The 19,431-nt window shown below is 43.4% G+C and overlaps 1 long non-coding RNA gene across 1 annotated transcript; it reads right to left on the bottom strand.

The window, feature by feature from the left end:
* Positions 1-519: 519 nt before the first annotated feature.
* LOC147899331 (uncharacterized) lies at positions 520-15,888 on the bottom strand. Its single transcript, XR_015541458.1, has 6 exons — positions 15,862-15,888; positions 15,699-15,758; positions 15,448-15,551; positions 10,120-10,194; positions 1,186-1,276; positions 520-991 (listed from the first exon to the last, which is right to left on the bottom strand). It is a non-coding gene; the product is annotated as an uncharacterized LOC147899331 (long non-coding RNA).
* Between the last annotated feature and the right edge of the window lie 3,543 nt (positions 15,889-19,431).

Raw genomic sequence — 19,431 nt, 5'->3', positions numbered from 1 at the left:
AGCACACAATTCCAAGAGCTATATTTGCACGAGCAAGCTTGGTAATTTCAAAATCCAACTTCTCCACATAGGCTTGGATATGTAATTCTAACCATGTAACTCTTTGGTCCCACACATCTGTTGGACCTACATCTACCATCCCAACCATATAAGCATAGTCAATGGATAAGTTTTAAGTTTTAATCTTTCCATTTGGATTTGATATCATTGTCTGATGATGTTCTCAATCAAACACACTATGACATTATGTTTGACCACTTGCCACTTCATTTTTATTAATTCCATTTTACAAAGTTTCACTTGTTTGTCTTGATAAGATATTATCAAGTGTACACACAATAAAATAGTTTCTAACCTATGAGAGGATCCCACTAGCCAGATCAAAAGCAGCTAAAGGCATCCAAGCATAGTTCTTTTTTCTCGCTTTTTCTTTCGGCTCTAGAATCAAAGAAGATTTTGACAAAGCCTAACGCTCCCATAGTGAACACTTCTTTTTTTATCCCGTAGTGGTACTGGAAAACACAACCAGTTTCCTAGCCTGCTTGGCCTCATTACTGGTTGATTGCCAACTTGCTCTTTAAGACGGGTTTCTTTGGGTAACTCACACTCAGATGTAGGATGCACAAAACCACTTATTCTACCTCTTACAGCACTAACAAGCATGTTGGCATACTTGCCTCTCACTTCCATTTTGATCCAATTGTTAAAGTCAAAGGTATAATCTTTAACTTAAACAAACAGCAGTAATGGATCAAAGACCTTCGTCCCTCAACATACACGATCATGGTCTTTCCTTTCAGTAAGGCTTTGAGCATCTAGCATGATTCTACAGTTCAATCAAATATGTTTCTAGAAACCATCCTTGGCTAATTAGCTTGTATAGCCACACATTTGTGCCCTTGACAATGTTTAGGGTATGTACATATTATTTTGAGCCTAAGGCCCCATTCTACTTTGCAGGTAACTGGCTGTAATACCATTCTCCTCAAAGCTGGATCACAACCATAAAGTTTGAAAGAAAAAGTTATGTTAGGCTAATTACAAAAGAGGAAACGTATAATAGATGTTGAATTGACTCGCTGTAATGATTGAAAAGTCTTTACAACACTCTATGCCTTAAGAATCCTCCCCAAAGCAGAGTAAAAGACTTACTGCAATTACTAAACAATCATTTCTTCGTTTTACCTGGATAAGCAGAGGAACAAGATCAGAATCTGACATGCTTCCATCAAGACACTCATCCATACGTAGCCAGACCCCATCATATGACATCAATCTGCATTGGAAATAAAATCTATGACTAGCAGAGAATAAGGAACTTCGTGACAATTGCACCCGAGCCCTTTGTTTATTTATTTGCATTCCTGCATTTACTGCTCATATTAAGCCTGCAGGATAAGCCCATTCACAAAAAGGGAAAAAGGGTATGTAGTTAACTTTATTTGACACTAGAGAACATGTCATTTACCATCCTCAAATCAAATACAACGAGGGACATAAGTGATTCCAGAACCGCTTAAAGACTTACTCATAACACAAAACAGAGATCTGAAAGACTAGCAGGAATTGTTTCTTCATTTCTGTGCAATAATTTGAATTGCAGATAATGATCCCGCAGGTAAGCAAGTTTTCTTTACAAATAATTGCTCTTTTGTTAGATATTGTTAATCACTCTGCATACATCTGCCACACTATTTATAGCTAAAGTGGTTCACCTGAACGATGAGATTTATGACAGGAGCTTATCTTCGATCTCCATTGAACCATAAAAAATCTGGGGTTAAAAGAGTCCATCTGCCTCCTACTATTTGTATATGTATCCTCTGTTATTTCTACCTAGTTTCTCTTCCGGCAGGTAAAGAACTGTTCAAGCTCCATTGTCTGAACTGAGTCCAACATCACTTTAGTGAGGTTGATTGATAGCCTAATTGGGTCCACCATCCTTGGCTGTGGTGTCACCTCCACTTCCCTTTTGCTCTCTTCCAAAAGAACTAGGATTTTCGAAATTTGTCCTCCCTTGCTCATGCAGATTAAGATGATGTTTTCTGATACCTTCCCTGCTGATCCAAGGTAGTATACGTATGAAATCTTGCATCTTATGAGGTGATTATGTTTTGAAATTCTCCATAATTGTCCCTGGCACATTTCATACTCAACCTCTACCCAAATGGTCACTAGAGCGAACAAAAGAAAGAAAGAAATATCATTTAGTCTTCAAAAGACTGAAGGGTCTATGACACTAAAAAAACCCAGATCGAATAAAAGCGAAGGGGTTGGACACACTAAAGCAGGCATCCAGCACACCCACAGCCGATGTCTGAGATGAAGGTGTTTAATTCAGAGGCAGCCTATGGTATATCAGCAGGTTGTCTGGCGGATGCAAAGGCAAAATCGCCTGCCTCCTTTTCAACAGAAGTGAAACCAAGGGCAGGGATTGTGGAGACAAGAAGCATGGCCACAGAAGCATCAACCGAGGACTGCCCATGGTATGAATTTCCCTTCTTGAATATCCTTGAGGCAGAGTGAAAGGGAACACGATTAATGAACATATAAACGAACAACAACTTAATAGGCAGTAAATGGGAAAGAGACTTAGAGATGCAAACAAGCTAAAGAGACCTCAGATAATCATGAAAAGAAGAACAAACCGGGTGGGCTTTGTCTTTTGGGTGGTTTTGTTTTTGCCACTATGACAGCTTTGATTAGCTGACTCTCTCCCTTTTGAGTGCCAATTTACAGCGGTTTAGAGCAAGAAGGGTGTTGATCATATAGGTTAGGTGTCAGCAAGAGCTTTTGTTAGCAATTACAGCATCCACTCTCCTTTTTGGTAAGCTATGCCATGTTAAGTAATGTCATTCCTTCTGGTCTGAGAGGCTTTACATAACTGAACCACCCCCTGAAGTGGGCTATGTATGAGTGACCAGAGAGATATCACAACAATTTTTAATTGTGGTTTTAATTAAGCAAAATTTCAGTTGACCTATGGCACAAGCTTGTTCTTGGTCTAGCCATTCACAAGTAGCAAAAATTCTACTGCATGGCCCTGGGCCACCAAATGTTTGCTATTCATTAAGCGGCAAGAAAAAACTGTTTGATATCCTCTTCTTGCCACTCATAACCTCAGTTTTAAGGAACAAGGCTAGGGGGGGTGGGGAAGTGTTCTCGAGTCCTGAAACGCATAGAAGCTAAAAGAGGAATAAAAAAATTGCTAGAGGCCATTGTGCCAGTGAACTGGCAATCTAGACCTAACACAAAAGCTTTTGCACGGATTATCCAAGGGTATGCCAAGGACGCTGGAATGTTAAGAGGGCTATGCCATAACTGGAGTCTATGAGAGAGCCAAGTATAGGTCAAATAAATTTAGACACTATCTAGAAGGATGGCGGTTAAGCATATGGGCAAGGACTCAGCATAAGTATGGGGATGGTTCCTGATTGAGGCACAGGCGTGATTCTATCAAGCCAATTATAGGTGCAATTGAATTTCTATAGTATCTAACATTGGCTTCGGGGTGTGGGGATGTGGAAAGGTCCATTTGGGCCCCTTTAGTGGCTTGTATTGCATAACCAATCCAGTGATCAGCCAAGATAGGTGATGCACCGCTCCTGGGGTTGGTCTGGGTGGTATGAGATCCTTCTCAGCAAAAAGGCAAGTCACATCTGAGGCTCATCTAGAATACATAGTCATGTGATCATTTGTCCATGTACTTGTGGCAGCATGAGGATAATTGCCACTTTTGAATACAAAGCAGCAATTATGTTATCTACTCTCCTTTTTGGTAAGCTGTGCATGTAACATGGCTCTTTGCCACGTGATGTCATTCCTTCTGGTCATGAGCCAATACATATCTGATTAACCCCTTCACCTAGAGACTGTTCACAAAATACTTAAGTGCAAGGGTGGATGCTAGCAAGAAACTGCGATGCTTGCAAGGACCTAGCATGCGTTTGAGACAGGGTTGTTGTCTTGAGTACCTTCTATGTTGATGTGGAACCCCCTGTATCTTCATCCCCAATACATGGTGTAGCAGGGAGAAGTCTAACTCACTCTCCCTCCCACTAACTGCTGACCGAAATAGAGACAGAAACTAGTGTAAGCAGTGAGGTGAGTGCAAGAACTTAGGGGCGAATTAGGGTCCTCCGAAGAGGGGAATAAATCTTTATTCATGTCTGCCCAAGCTGAATACAACTGTAGTAAAGAAGGGAAAAGTACTGTATGGAGGGAACTGATCCCTCCTATAGAAGACAGCGAACTGATGGAGAAAGGGGGCTGCAATGAAGCTGTGCCTGCTGCAGCTGGCAAGCACTGATGCGTGGACCTGGCGGAAGTCCTGTAGATGCCGCTGAAGAGGAGCTGGTCTGCTGCTACTCTGCTGGCCTGATCCTGTGCGTCTGCACTACTGCTGGCTGAGCGTTCACTGCCCAACTCAAGCCTCTAAATTGTGGATGATGAAAGAGCCCATGGGGCTGCCTTTTATAGGCCCCAGGGCCTGAAACTGTCCCAACTAGGCCAGCCGACTGGCCGACCCCTGAGTCGGGTCTTGGCTGACCAGGCTCCCACCAATTGAGTGGCAGCCAACCTGGCAGGTGATTGCCATGTAGGCTGCCAGCTGCGCAGCCACAGCCAGCATGGCCGTGGGCTTCATCTGCCCATGGTACATGGCTTGTCAGGAGCAAAGCCCTCTCACCCTATAGCCCTCTCAGCATACAGCCCTCTCCAGCCTCTCCTCCTTGCTCTCCCCTCTCCTCTCCTCCTTGCATGACATATGTATGACATGTATTAATAATTATATATACCTAGATGAATCCAAGAACATTCCCAAACTCATCCTCTAAAAACACAACATAGTGCAGTTTCAATCTCATGATAGTCACTCACAAGGTTGAAAACCATAAACTCCATCATGCATAGCAAGGACTAGCTACTATGACATCCCCACTGACGTCATCAGTGCCCAACAGTGGGTGTAGACCATAGTATAAAAATATGCTCTCACACATACAAATCCACACACCCACACATACTTGAGCATCCATTTATACAAAGTCTTCGTACTGAGTTTCTATCGGCACTCCGGAGGTGAAGGGCAGACTCAGCCATGATGAAGGCTATTAATAATTATATATGTATGGCATATGTATTAATAACAATTATAGATGTATTATATACTTTATTAACCTTAAAACTGAAACTCCGTTTCTTCTGGTGGCGGAAACACCGTTTCCCACCCATTTCCAAAACTCGTGGGAACTATGTATGTGGACTACTTTTAGATCAGCCTTCTCCTTTAGTGCTCGCCTTTGTCATGGCTGTGTTTGCCCTTCGCCTTCGGAGTGCTGACAGAAACTTATTATGAAGACCTTCGCATGTTAAGTGAGTGGTTCAAGGATAGGTATGTGTGAGAGCATATGTTTAAACTATATCTACACCCACTGTCGGGTGTCGATGACGCTGGTACTAGGTAGGCCTTGCTAAGAGTATGGTTTTGAACCCCGTGTGTGACGAAATAGTTTTTAGGGAATGTTTATGAGCACGTTCCAGGCTTCACCCAAAGATATTGCTGGTGACGTACGTGGATTGCATCTTTGTTCCACAGCGCAAGTAACATGCATCACTTGGAAGTGGCTTCTGAAATACGTATAACCACCCAAATTGGGCAACTTGCATTAACTTGCAATGTTATTAGAGGTAGTGAATAATCCAAATTTCATCACAACTTCCTCCAATGGATCTATGATGAAATAGCACATGACATTTCATAATCTGCGATTCTACAGTGTAAAGCCAGATTTTGCACAAGGATAGTGTAGGAATACTTATTAGAACACATGGATACATTTTCACGTAGTATTTTTTGTAAGCTCATTGTTAAGGAAGGGTGAATGTGTAGATAGCATAGCTGGACTTCAAGCAAAGTAGAAATTAGTCATTTTCAAAGAATCTTTTGAGTTAACGATAGTCTACAAAGCTTGCATGCAAAAGTAGTACTTGGACAACTAGGTAACCCTACATTGTTTGCTATGTAGGAACCGCACGTACAAGCTTAGTAGTATACAATGAAGGTATTCCAGATAGAGATGAGGTTTGCATGAGTCATGTTAATTGCATGTCAAGGTTTGCATGTAGCATAGATATATCTTAATGGATCTAAAGAATATGGCTAAATGCATGATGTAACATCATGACATTCCAATTTAGTCCTACTACAATCAGTTGTTAGACAAAAAAGATTATGCATGGCACATATTGCTCCTTTGGTAGCTATACGCGTATAGTTTGCGTCCAATGGTGTGCACCAATAGCCGACGCAATGGTGTGCGCCAATAGCCTTGCACCACATTTGAGTTGATCTTGAGATTTGAATGGCTCTTGTTGTCAATAAAATAAGTATGGTCACTTGGCTTGATTAGGACGAGGAGCAATGACGTTAAGGGACTTGTTGGGTCAAAGGTAGGATGTGGTAGCTTTCTTACAATTCTGTGAAGGAATGAAATACATGTGAGCTCTCGAGGAGACTTAGGGGTAGCTGTGTGGAGATGGAGGGATAAAAAAATTAATGCCCAAGTTTTAAGTAGACCTGGTTTACATGCTATCCATTCATTTACATGCAGTCAAGATGGCTCTTGGCAGCCTTGAGAAACAGACAACTGGGATGTGGAGCCTATATATACCTAGATGAATCCAAGTGTTGGAATCGGAGTCCTAGTGTGTGTGGTCCTAGAGTCCTAGGAGTCTCCTACAGTTGTGTGAGTGTGAAGAGTCTTGAGGCCACTTGTGCCACCTCATCACCTAGATTATAGGATCTAGATTCTCTTGTGTGTGACCTCATCTATGAGGTATCAGTGTAGGAAGATAAGGCTTGCCCAGCCTATAAATGAGGCCATGTACTTGCTACAATTCAATAAACTATCAACATCAACTATTCTGCCTCAGCTCCTGTCTCCAATCATGTGTCTCTCACCCTCTCCCATTTTCAACAGTTGGTATCAAAGCCACCTTGAAGCGTCCTACCCATTCCTCTCCTCGTAAGCTCCTCTTATAGCTACTCGTGATTTCCTCCTCTCCTTGAGGTGATGAGCGTCATCAACAAGGAGCTGCGCTGCCACACCTGCACCCCCTCGTTGCCACACCTGTGCTACCACGCCAAATCTGAGTCGGCCTCCCTCGCAATCTGCTCACGCCTTGCTACTGCCGCCTCTCCGCTATTTTCCCTGGCGCCATTCTGCTCGCGCACGCTTGTGCACCATTCTGCCCGCCATACTGCGGAGCTTCTACTTGCTCGAGCCTGCCAAGTGCCCATACACCCACGCTGCTTCTAGTTGCCCACGCAACTTCTCCTACTGCCCACCTAGCTAGACCTGCGACAGCTCCGGTCTTGTAACAAGGCGATGACTTGGCGGCGTCTCGAATGTACCGGCGATTGACGACCTGAGGGCCGTGGCCATCGACTCGCACGTCAACGCAACGGAAGCGTGGTGGGCCCATAAACCTCACGATCTGTTGTCCATAATTCGGCTCATTGATTCCTTGCTACCTCCCTGTCTCTTGAGGATGCCTTGATGCAGTAGCAGCCCAGCAATTCAGTCGTCATTTTGACTGACACAGGTCCTGTTCGTGACCAATTTACTGCCCGAAACCCTAATTTTTGCCCCTTTACAATTTATGCTCAACTTCTCGAATTTTTTGGGTGTTTTCATGATGTGAGGGTTCCCAACCATTGAACGAGAACTCTTCTATCAGAAATTTAGAAAAGCCCCAGTTTTCTGCAAACCCTAATTTTGCAGCAACCCTAACCATAAAATTTAGGGCTTTTCTGTTCTGTGTCTTCCTTTGGCATAATTGAAGCTTCTACCATGTAAAATTTGGGCCTTTTTTGAAATCTGAGTAAACATTGTAAGGGATTTAGACACTGGCTGTAATAACAGCTAAGACCTTCCCACCAATGGATGGCAATGTAAGAAGAAACTCCAGCTTCTTCTTATGCGAGAAGGCATATGGAATATCACCAATGGCAAGGAGCCAAAACCCCAAGGTGATGATGCTAGAATCAATCGGTGGGAGAACCAAAATGATAAAGCAATGGCTATCATTGGCCTAGCTTTAGCTGACAACCTTATCCACCATGTGGATTTTGATAAGACAGCAAACGACGTTTGGGAAAAGTTAGAGAATTTGTTTGGAAATAAGATCAATAATTCCAAAGTATTTCTCAAACAAAAACTCTTCAAGCTCAAGATGAAGGAAATTGAAACCCTCAATGAACACTTGAGCAATCTTGGGTTAATTCTCCAACAATTATCTACCATCCGAGCCATTGTTGAAGATGATGATCAAGTTGTTGTACTTCTCTCCAGTATTGAAGACATTTCCAAGTACAATGAGATCCTTGCTGTCCTAAGAGTCAGCCACAATATGAGCTTTAAGGATATGGTAGCTCATCTCATTGATGAGGACCATAGGCTTACAGAGAAAGCAAAATCTTCCTTCGAATCTGGCAAAGCATTCTTTCTCAAGAATAAGCCCAAGAAGAACGGAAAACCTCTTAAATGTAATTACTGTCAGAAACTTGGCCATCCAGAGGATCGTTGCTTCAAGAAAATGGCAAAGGTACAAGCCAAAGAACATGCCAATCTGGTTGCAGAGCAGAGCGAGGACGAAGACGATGAAGCTACACCTTCTGGACCTGAGGAACAAGCCTGCACTGCTGCTATTTCTGGTCTATCCCTCCATGAGGTGATAGATGAAGAGTGGGCTTTCTAGAGTCATGTGTGTTAGGTACTCTGCCTTGGGCAGTCCCCCTAAAATGATGTAATAATTTGTCATTTTGTGTGCCTTGTCCTATAAAAGGCTCCACTTATTTCCATGTACCCAATTAGGAGACAAGGGGGGTTGTTATGTCTTTCCTTTATCAGGCCTGGCCGAGTTCCAGGATGTTGGTGTACTCCCTAGACCTATGAGTTGGTCATGCATCCATGCTCAGATTTGAGTCTCTAATCATGTTGACACCTAAGCCATGAGAGTGCTTGGTTCAACCTCTGAATTATACTCAGCTATTAGCCTCTGAGATTGCCTCGGATGCACAGTCTGAATGATGTCATAGTTTCTCACCCTAGCTCTGAAGGGGGGTTTGTTGGAATCGGAGTCCTAGTGTGTGTGGTCCTAGAGTCCTAGAAGTGTCCTACAGTTGTGTGAGTGTGAAGAGTCTTGAGGCCACTTGTGCCACCTCATCACCTAGATTATAGGATCTAGATTCTCTTGTGTGTGACCTCATCTATGAGGTATCAGTGTGGGAAGATAAGGCTTGCCCAGCCTATAAATGAGACCATGTACTTGCCACGATTCGATAAACTATCAACATCAACTATTGTGCCTCAGCTCCTGTCTCCAATCATGTGTCTCTCACCCTCTCCCATTTTCAACACCAAGAACATTCCCAAACTCATCCTCTTAAAACACAACATAGTGCAGTTTCAATCTCATGATAGTCACTCATAAGGTTGAAAACGATAAACTCCATCACACATAGCAGGGACTAGCTACTATGACATCCCCACTGACATCATCAGCGCCCAACAGTGGGGGTAGACCATAGTATAAAAATATGCTCTCACACATACAAATCCACACACCCACACATACTTGAGCATCCGTTTATACAAAATCTTCGTACTGAGTTTCTATCGGCACTCCGAAGGTGACGGGCAGACTCAGCCATGATGAAGGCTAGCACTAGAGGAGAAGGCTAATCAAAAAGTAGTCCAAAATCTCTTCATTCAAGCTACAACTACTTGTGAAGTCTAAACGATTTCATTTTAGTCTCTCCCAAACGAGCATGTAAATCTAGTTGATAGGGCAACGCACCATTTAAGATAGAAAGAATTATCCCAATACCAGCAGGCCGCAACATGGACGAAAACTTCACAAGGTGAAATTTGCATGTCCGCTAATATGGCAGAAGCATATACCTAGATCAATCCAGGAACATTCCCAAACTCATCCTCTTAAGACACAACATAGTGCAGTTTCAATCTCATGATAGTCACTCATAAGGTTGAAAATCATAAACTCCATCACGCATAGCAAAGACTAGCTACTATGACATCCCCAACAATTGTGTACCTCTTGCATGCACTTTTGTGTTGTTAAGCTCCATGGATAAAATAAGCAACAGCCAGATTTAGATGCCAGGGTCTCCTACACATCATGCCAGCTGAATCAAATCATCTATATAATTCTTGTTTTTCCATCTATCAAATGACTCCCATAAATTTCTAATGAGATGTGGGTCCATGCTAAAAAAGTAAAATCCAAAATCTCTTGAAGCATTGTAGCTTGTGGACATCCACTTAACGTTCTCTCTCTCTCTCTATCTCTCTCTCTCTCCCTCTCTCTCTCTCTATATATATATATTTATTTATTTTATTTTTTGAGGCTCTCAAAGATTATACTTTTTTTTTAAAGAAATTAATTTGATTTACTTATGTATGCAATTACTCTTCTATGTGCATTTGTTTTGTTTCCATCACTCTCTCACTTTTTGGGTGCTTCGAAGCATATCGGAAATGTGAAATTCTAAGGTTGTTCAATGTGTCAAGGTTATCACTAGCCAATCATGTTGCAGGTAAATGCAAGCGACAATAGGGGTAAGGCAGATGCGAAGGATCGAGAGGGTATAGGTGGAAGTACAGCTAATGCTATTATGGAGATTGTTAGCAATGAATCTATTGCTATTGGTGACATGAACAAGTAATTTGCTTCATATTAATGGTTTTCTTCAGTGCTCAAAACATCACGTGCTTTAAGGAGAGGTGGTTTCCAAGTCTCTTGCCTATTTATGATTTGGTGAGTGTTTCAGAAGCGCAAAGCACAAAAAGGCAGTTTTGATCATGGACGAGGTTGATGGGATGTCTCGGGGAGAGAGAGGCGGAGTTGCGGGCCTCATAGCTAGCATCAAAATGAGCAAAATACCCATCATTTGTATTTGTAATAATCTAGTACAGTCAGAAATTGAAGAGGCTAGTGAACTATTGTCAACACCTGAACTTCAGAAAACCAACCAAGAAACAGGCATGAGTTCATATTCTCCAAGCCATGTGTGCCTTTGGATATACAAAATACACGTTGGTCTTCTGTTGACATAGGAAATAATCGTGGAAACCCATTAAGATGAATTAGTTAATATCATCATCACGCTTTCATATGCTTGTTTTGGCAGACAGAAGATAGCTCTTAAATTTTTTCATGATCATTGTGTCGCAAAACGGCTTCATCAAGTGGCTCAAGCTGAGGGCATGCAAGTTGCCAAGGTAATTCATTCATTGAGATGCTTTTGCATTTCTTGAGAGAGAGGGAAGGGTGGGAAAAAAATTTTATTTCTTAACTTTTTTCCCATCAATCATTTAAGACCGCTCTTGAAAAGCTTGCTGAGCAAGTAGATTGGGACATGAGAATGGCTCTAAATGAGTTGCAATACATCAATTTATGAACTCAAATTGTCAAATTTGCTGATGTAAAGGCTCGGCTTCTTTCAAGTGGCAAGGATGAAGACATGAGCCCTTTCAATGCCGTTGACAAGTACGCAAAGCCCTTTGGTTTGACTGGCTTGTTGTTCTATCTCATTGACTTTGTCTGTAATCATTTGTGGCTAGCTCTATTTCAAATTGTGTGCAATGCTTGAAAATGGAGACCAAGAATTTATCTCAACATGGGGCTGGTGCCTGTATAGACAGCAAGAGAGTTGGCAAGTTGAAGCAAGCAAGATGACATGATGGCTAGCTTAGAGGATTGCAACCTCATACCAGTACCAAAAGAGGGTAACTGGCATCAACGGTGCATAGAGGTGTGTAAATTCCCCTGTTGACTTGACACCCTTTTGAAATTGTGAGAAGTGCAGCGGAAATGAACGGAAGAGAGAGAGAGAGAGAGAGAGAGAGAGCATGACTCACACACACACACTGAGAAGGAGAGAAAGGAGAGAGAAAGGCACAAGAGAACTGCAATTGATCTCTGGAGAAAACCCCGCTACAACTAGGGGAAAACCTCGGAAACAACGGGCTGCTCAAGTGCTCGGAACACACAGCTCAACAACCAAATAACTGGGAGCACGAGGGAGTGGATGAACTGCTCCGCTACCCTGCTCCTCAAGTGAAACTGTGAGATGTCTCTGCACCTCTACCAAGCTCCACACTCAAGTGATGATCTGCTCCACAAGATGCTGCAAAGAGGGCTGAGGGGGGGACCTATATATAGCCCCCCAGCCCCTCCCTAGTCGGGTAGAGCAGGCTGACCGACCAGCCTGCAAGGTGCCGACCCCACAAACCAGCATGGCCGACTCAAAGGGGGGGTGGGCTGGGGCTGACCCACCTCTGCCCTATAAAAGGGCCTCGTAGCAGCCCTACAGGGGGCTGCTCAGGGCCGACCCCCTAGGTGCCTCCATAGCCGACAGCCCTGCCTCCTAGGCACCTCCATAGCCGACAGCCCTGCCTCCTAGGCGCCTCCAAAGCCGTCAGCCCCACCTCTACACAGCACTAGAAAAAGGGCTCGAGGTCAGCCCTAACGGAGAGCCTCTCCTCCTGCCCCTCAACACTCTTCAGGCTGCCATTGTCTGCAGTCCCACAGCAAATACGTAGGGACCAGGATACCGTAGACTATCCTCACGGGGGGGTGGGGTGAGCACACCCACAACACAAGCCCTCAGAAGGCCCCATACTGAGAGGATAACTGGGATAGTAGAGTAATGACCATGTCCTCTGATGAAATCTGCTTCCCTGCCTGGAGGATCTCCTGCTGAAGTTCCTATAACTTGTTGATGTGGTCCCGCATCGATGAAGGCTTCTTGGGATCCAACAACCGCATCTGCACCTCCAGTGAGACCCTCTTCATGGGAGAGATTTGATTATAGATGGACGCCAAATGCTCCTATATACTTTTGGCCATTGACATGTGCTTCACGTGATTAATCACTTGAGGAGTACAGTTAAGAAGATCTTACCTTGGCATTAACACGGTCCCAAACTCCATCATCCCCACCAGACACTGTAGTTGAGCCCATCCAACTGCCGGTCAACCGGGAACGTGGGGAACACCGGAATTCCAGTCTTGTTCTCTGCCATCTCGGACAAAGTCGCCCTGTCGGAGTGAAGAGGATGATGAACTGAAAGAGAAGGTGGATGGGATCATAGTTTTTTCCATACGTTACCATACGCATACGTCATACAAGTATGGAAGTATGATTGGAGTATGGTTCAGCCCCTAGGGTTGAAACATACGTGACCCTAATTTTACTCAAAAACATTTAGAAAGATATGCATTGTACACATTACATTGACATAGACCTACAAACTTTCTCGAGAGACTAGAGTCATTTGGAATTTGGATTCTGATACATAGTGTCAATGATAGATCAATACTACACCAAACATCATGATCAAAGGTAGTAGGTAGTAGAAACTTGGAAGTAGGTACTACACCAAAACATCAAAGGCAAAACATCATAGAAGAAAAGGCTGCCACAGCCCGGAAATAAAGCTGAAAATTGAAATGCATCACGATTCACAACCGATGAGGCTCAAGCCTCAAGCTGCAGCCTGCAACCTCATCCTCATTCTCTTGCTCATCCTTGTCCTCATCATCATCTGCATCAGTGCCATCCTCCTCCTCCTCATCCTGCTCCTCCTTGAGACCATCCTTGAGGCCAACCACAGCCAAAGTTGGCCAATAGTGTACGGAGTACGGATTAGCAGAATAGTGCTAAAAATGTGTTTTCCAAGGTTTTGGCTAGGCACAAAATCGATCCCCCCTCCCAAACAAAACAACCCCCCCCCAGGCCCCCCCCACACACACACAACAAAAAAACCAAACCACACCCAAAAAACAAAACCCACAACAACAACAGCAACAACAACCAAAACCACCCCCAAAAAAAAAAAAAAAATTTAACCCAAAAAAAACACTCGTACGGAAAGCTGTACAGAACGCTTACAGGAAAAAGTCCGTACGCGTACGAATGCAACTATGGATGGGATAGAAGGAACTGAGGGTCGAAGAGAGAAGGTTGAAGACGAGGATGAAGGGGCTGACAGCCCAATGTACCTTCACACCTCGATTTCCGTCCCTTAGGAACACCTCCTCTCTGATCTGAAAACACCCTTCAAAGTCACCCTTTGCTGGTCACCCGAACAGTCCACTCCCCACACACGCTCCTCCTCAAAGTCACCTCCGAACAGCACCCTAATCCTCCTCTCTGTGTGTTGGCTCAACTCTCCCTCCGCTCCTCAGGTCTCAAGCCAACCGTGGCTCTGATACCATGTGAGAAGTGCAGCAGAAATGAACAGAAGAGAGAGAGAGAGAGAGATAGCATGCCTCACACACACACATTGAGAAGGAGAGAAAGGAGAGAGAGAGGCACAAGAGAACTGCAAGTGATCTCTGGAGAAAACCCCGCTACAACTAGGGGAAAACCTCGGAAACAACGGGCTGCTCGAGAGCTTGGAACACACAGCTCAACAACCAAATGACTGGGAGCACGGTCTGCTCCGCTACCCTGCTCCTCAAGTGAAACTGTGAGCTGGCTCTGCACCTCTGCCAGGCTCCACACTCAAGTAATGATCTGCTCCACAAGATGCTGCAAAGAGGGCTTAGGGGGGGGCCTATATATAGCCCCCCAGCCCCTCCCTAATCGGGTAGGGCAGGCGGGCCGACCAGCCTGCAAGGTGGCCAACCCCACAGACCAGCATGGCCAACCCAAAGGGGGGGTGGGCCGACCCACCTCTGCCCTATAAAAGGGCCTGGTAGCAGCCCTACAGGGGGCTGCTCAGGGCCGACCCCCTAGGCGCCTCCATAGCCGTCAGTCCCGCCTCCACACAGCCCTAGAAGAAGGGCTCAAGGTCAGCCCTAAGGGAGAGCCTCTCCTCCTGCCCCTTAACACTGATTAGGCTGCCACTGTCTGCAGCCCTACAGCACATACGTAGGGACCAGCATACCCTAGACTATCCTCACGGGGGGCGGGCACACCCACAACACAGGCCCTCACTCTCTACACTACCCTCACTCACTGGGCGGGCACACCCACAAGCAAGGCCCTCTCTCTACGTGACATCAGGAGATGTTGACCTCCAACAGAAACATAGCCAAAACTGAAAATTGTAATCCATTACTGACAATGCCTAATTAAATCAAAGGGATGGACTTCCTCTACAATGAAGGACGTTCACACACAATAATCACACACGTTACAAGATAGAAGGGTTAAGATGGGGAGATACCCCCCACCCCAAACCTGGACCTGAACTGCAAATGGAAGTTGAAAAATAAGGAGAGTCCTTATTTGTAACACCTGTGTGATGAAACCAACAAAAGCTATGGACAACAGGCTAACCTCTACAGATCTCATATTCTGAGATTTGCAACTTGGAGATCAAAACCAAAATAAATGACTGCCACGGTTACCTCATTTTCCAGTTGTTGTAGTCTCTACTTGCTTTGGAGTGGGCTTCTGGTGCTTTGAAGAGCAGATTACGTCAAATAGTCCATCTTCGGTGAGGAATGATACTCTGTCCAGGTCACACATTACAAGCAACACGATTTACCTTAGAAGCCTTGCTCAACTTTGCATGTAAGTATAAATGATGCGCGCCAATCTAGCTGCACGAGTCACAACCCAACACTTTTACAACATCAGGAAAAAAGTCAGTGCGAACCCCAGATCTTTGGCTTTCTGTGATTTGCGGCCTCCGATCCTCATCAGCAAGCAAATAACTCTGAAAAATGCCCAAGATAAGCAGGGGCAAAGCTGCTGTCACCTTTCACAAAATCTAGAGCTAGAGCATTTTAGAGGAAATCGTTGTTTGCAATGATACTAACTGTTTTTTTGCTAACACTGGTTGTCACATGACCCCTTCAGGTACGTCCTGTTCAAAATTTCAGCAAAATTTGACTCAAAACACATTGAGCTAACTGAAGAAACAGATAAGGCAACTTCATCATAAACTTTGTCAAGAAAACATTGAGTACAGGGAGATGGCACAAGGCAAAACCTTTTGTCCTTTGTGAGGTAGTTCCCGTCTCGACTGAAAGAAGGCAGCTCCACCTCTGCCCGATCCTCACCAGTAGTTACCGGTCTGCTCTCCTCAGACGGCGATGCAGACACGCCCCGTCCCCTGCCCCTTCCGTGCCCAGGAGAAGGAGTTGCCGTTGCAGGTTCATCAGCGTCGCTAAAATCATCTTCGTGAAATGCCACTTTGGTCGCTCCCTCGTTCTCAATACGTGCTTGCTTTTGGCAGGCGACTTCTCTGGGGTTTCAGCTTGTTATCATCGCTAAGAAGATTGTTGGCAGGCGGCTTCTCTTGTTTCAGCTTGTTATCATTCGCCTTACCACCCGGTGCAGCGTCCGAGAAGTACTTGCTTAGGCGGCTTCTCTTGTTTCAGCTTGTTATCATTCGCCTTACCACCCGGTGCAGCGCCCGAAATCTATCCTTAGGCGCTTGTTTTCTTCAGGTGAGAGCGCGAATCCTGCAGCGGAAAATGAAAAACCTTCACAGACACGAGATGATGAAAACGGCAATCGATGAAGGCTAAAAAGACTCACAATAGCATAAAGAAAGAGAACGACAAAGCTAGACAAGTTTGGAAAAGCAGAGTAGAGCAGGGCTATGCCAAAATCTATGAAGGCGAGTCAGGAGAAACGGTGATCGGAGCTTGAGCGAGAATTCCAAATCGGAAAAGGAAAGCCCAAAACGGAAACAATGCATTTCAGAGCAAGATTTGGAGCTTCTTCTTCTCAACGAGCGATCAAAAACACAAAAGAGTTATCGGAGAGAGCAAGTGCATGCAATGGAAGACAAAAAACCCAACGCCCAAAATCGAGAGGAGAAGAAGGAGGAGAGTTGCAAAATCGAGAGGAGGAGAGTTGCTTCGAAAGACGTCTCCTTTGCAAAACCTCTCGAGTATTGTGGACCATCTAAAAGGTGATTGAAGATATAAAACTATAGCAAGCATTTCACCCGAGCATCTCTCAGATGTTCACAAGATGGTTAAGGCTTCATGGGATAGATTCCTTTCTTTGAAACTTTTTTAACTTGATAGAATTCTCCAAGAAGAAATCGCATTGAGTAGGAATTGCGTTGTCGTGCTACTGTCGATCTGCACAAAGAAGGCAAGACTAATATTTAAAAACCCATGCTATACTAAAGGTCATAGACCTTAACAAAAGAAAACCCATGCCATAAACCCCTTTTTACCCCCCTCCCATCGTTTGCATAAACAAATATCTCATTTGTCCCAACCTCTTCTGTTCCAAAGTAGAGAACCATCACGTGAGATCATGATCAAAAGGATTGACTTTGCAGATCAGGGTCAAGAGAATCGACTAGTATCAAGAGACAAGTTTCCATATTAAAAGGGACCAATTCGATGCCGAATTTGAATTCCAATATTGTGAACAAATAATAGGGAACTAGATAATTCATCGTCCTTTCTAAAAGAACTCATACCATTACAACTCCAGAGTGAAAAAGGTCAACTCTATTGCAAAGGGTGGTGATAAAAAAGTTCATGGTGCAGAGGGGGCATTTTATGCTATGAGGATGCTTTGGATTTCTATGCATCTTGAGTGAATAGATGTGGACATAGGTCGAGAATGGCTCCATAGTCTCAAGGAAAGCTTGCAGCCGAAAAGCATAACATATCTTTTAATGATATAATGTTTGTTGAGTATTTACATAAAAGCATAACATTTCTTTTAATGATATAATGGCTGAACTTAAGGATGTTTTTTGCTTGACTTTCTTGATGGTTTACCCCCCAAGAGAGAAGTAGATCATAAAAATACATACATTTTCTTAATTTACCCCTATTTGTAAACCCCCTTTTAGGCTTGGTCAAACAAAGGGATGTGAGGTAGAAAGACAGCTAGTTCAATATCTTACAAAAGGTCAAATTCAACCTAGTAGCTTAGCTTGGTCTTCACCGACTTTACTAGTAAAGAAAAAGGATGGTACTATGTGCTTATGCATGGATTACCAAACTTTTGAAAAAATGATGATAAAAGATAAATATCATATGCCTTGCATTGATAAACTCTTCAATCAATTGCAAGGGATTAAATATTTTTACTCAATTTGATTTAAAATCTAGATATTAGGAAGTGTGTGCTATAGTTTATGCATTAAAGAAATGGAGGCACTATCTATATGGTGCTAAGTTTGAGAACATATTTGATTAAAAAGGTATAAAATGGATTTGTAATCAGCTAGAACTTAAAGGAAGGAAGGCTAGATAGGCTGACTTACTGCAATAAATTTATTTTGGCTTGGAATAAAGAATAAGTAAGGATGTCTAAGATTATGTCTTGAATTGCCAAAAATGCCAAGTCAATAAAGATAAATGTCTTAATGTAGGTGGTTTTCTAGTCCTTTAAAGATCCCATATGGCAAATGGGAAAGTATCTCCAGCCTTCATTCCTCATGTTCCATATTTGTAGTAGCTGCTCTACGTCCTTTCCTTTGTACTATACCTACCTATTGAAGTGCTGTTTTCATATGCAATAATCATCATTGTCTACCAATTCTTCCCTCATTTCCTACATAACTAGTTCCACACAGAGTACACTTCATCATCATTTATGCTAGTTAGAATGGGTGGGAAATTGAGTGAAAATGAGAGGGGAAGTGGTGGATAGTGATCTGTGAGTAGTGCAAGGGCAAATAGATAAATGAGAGTGCTTCAGTAGAGGTGGGTACAATATAAAGAGAAGAACATAGATCAACCACTACAAATATAGAATTCACCAGAACAATAAGTTCATCCACTAGCATATACTCAAAAAATCTCAAGGCACATGAAGATGCATACTGTTGGTAGACATATGAATACCCAAACACAAGCAAGGACATCCATCTTCAGGAATCTCCTAGTAGTGGCTACCATGTTGCTTTCAAAGTAGTATTGCTCACTTACACCACCTCCAATTTTGCCAAGTCTCAACAATTTTACCATTAGACTAGATTGATCACGTGCATCCACAAAAACCAAAGTGCATGTGTGGAGATGTGTGCGCTTTTGCAACTTCTTAAATGGAGGCAAACCATAAACATGTAAAAGTCTTTTCCTAGATAGGGTTCTTTTGCACATCCTAGAATATATTTCCAATGCCACAATCCCTTTCATTAGTCCATAATGCATGCTCATGGTCATACCCATTTTCATTGTTGTTAGCAACCTAAATAAGCTAAATAAAAAAACTATATAATGTCATTGTGTCTCTTCCTCCAATATTGAGATAGTAGACATGGTGAAGAAACAAGGCAAGGTATGTGTGAATGTTAAAACCTTACGTGGAAAATTGGAAAGGATTCACAAGTGCATGCTCATGATCATACCCATTTTTATTATTGTTAGCAACCTAAATAAACTAAATAAAAAAGACTATATATG

This window comes from Dipteris shenzhenensis, chromosome 8 (assembly GCF_047967505.1).
Source record: "Dipteris shenzhenensis isolate YYH24624 ecotype China chromosome 8, Dip_SZ_1.0, whole genome shotgun sequence".
Lineage (NCBI taxonomy): Eukaryota > Viridiplantae > Streptophyta > Polypodiopsida > Gleicheniales > Dipteridaceae > Dipteris > Dipteris shenzhenensis.
This window is presented reverse-complemented; position numbering and strand designations above follow the sequence as displayed.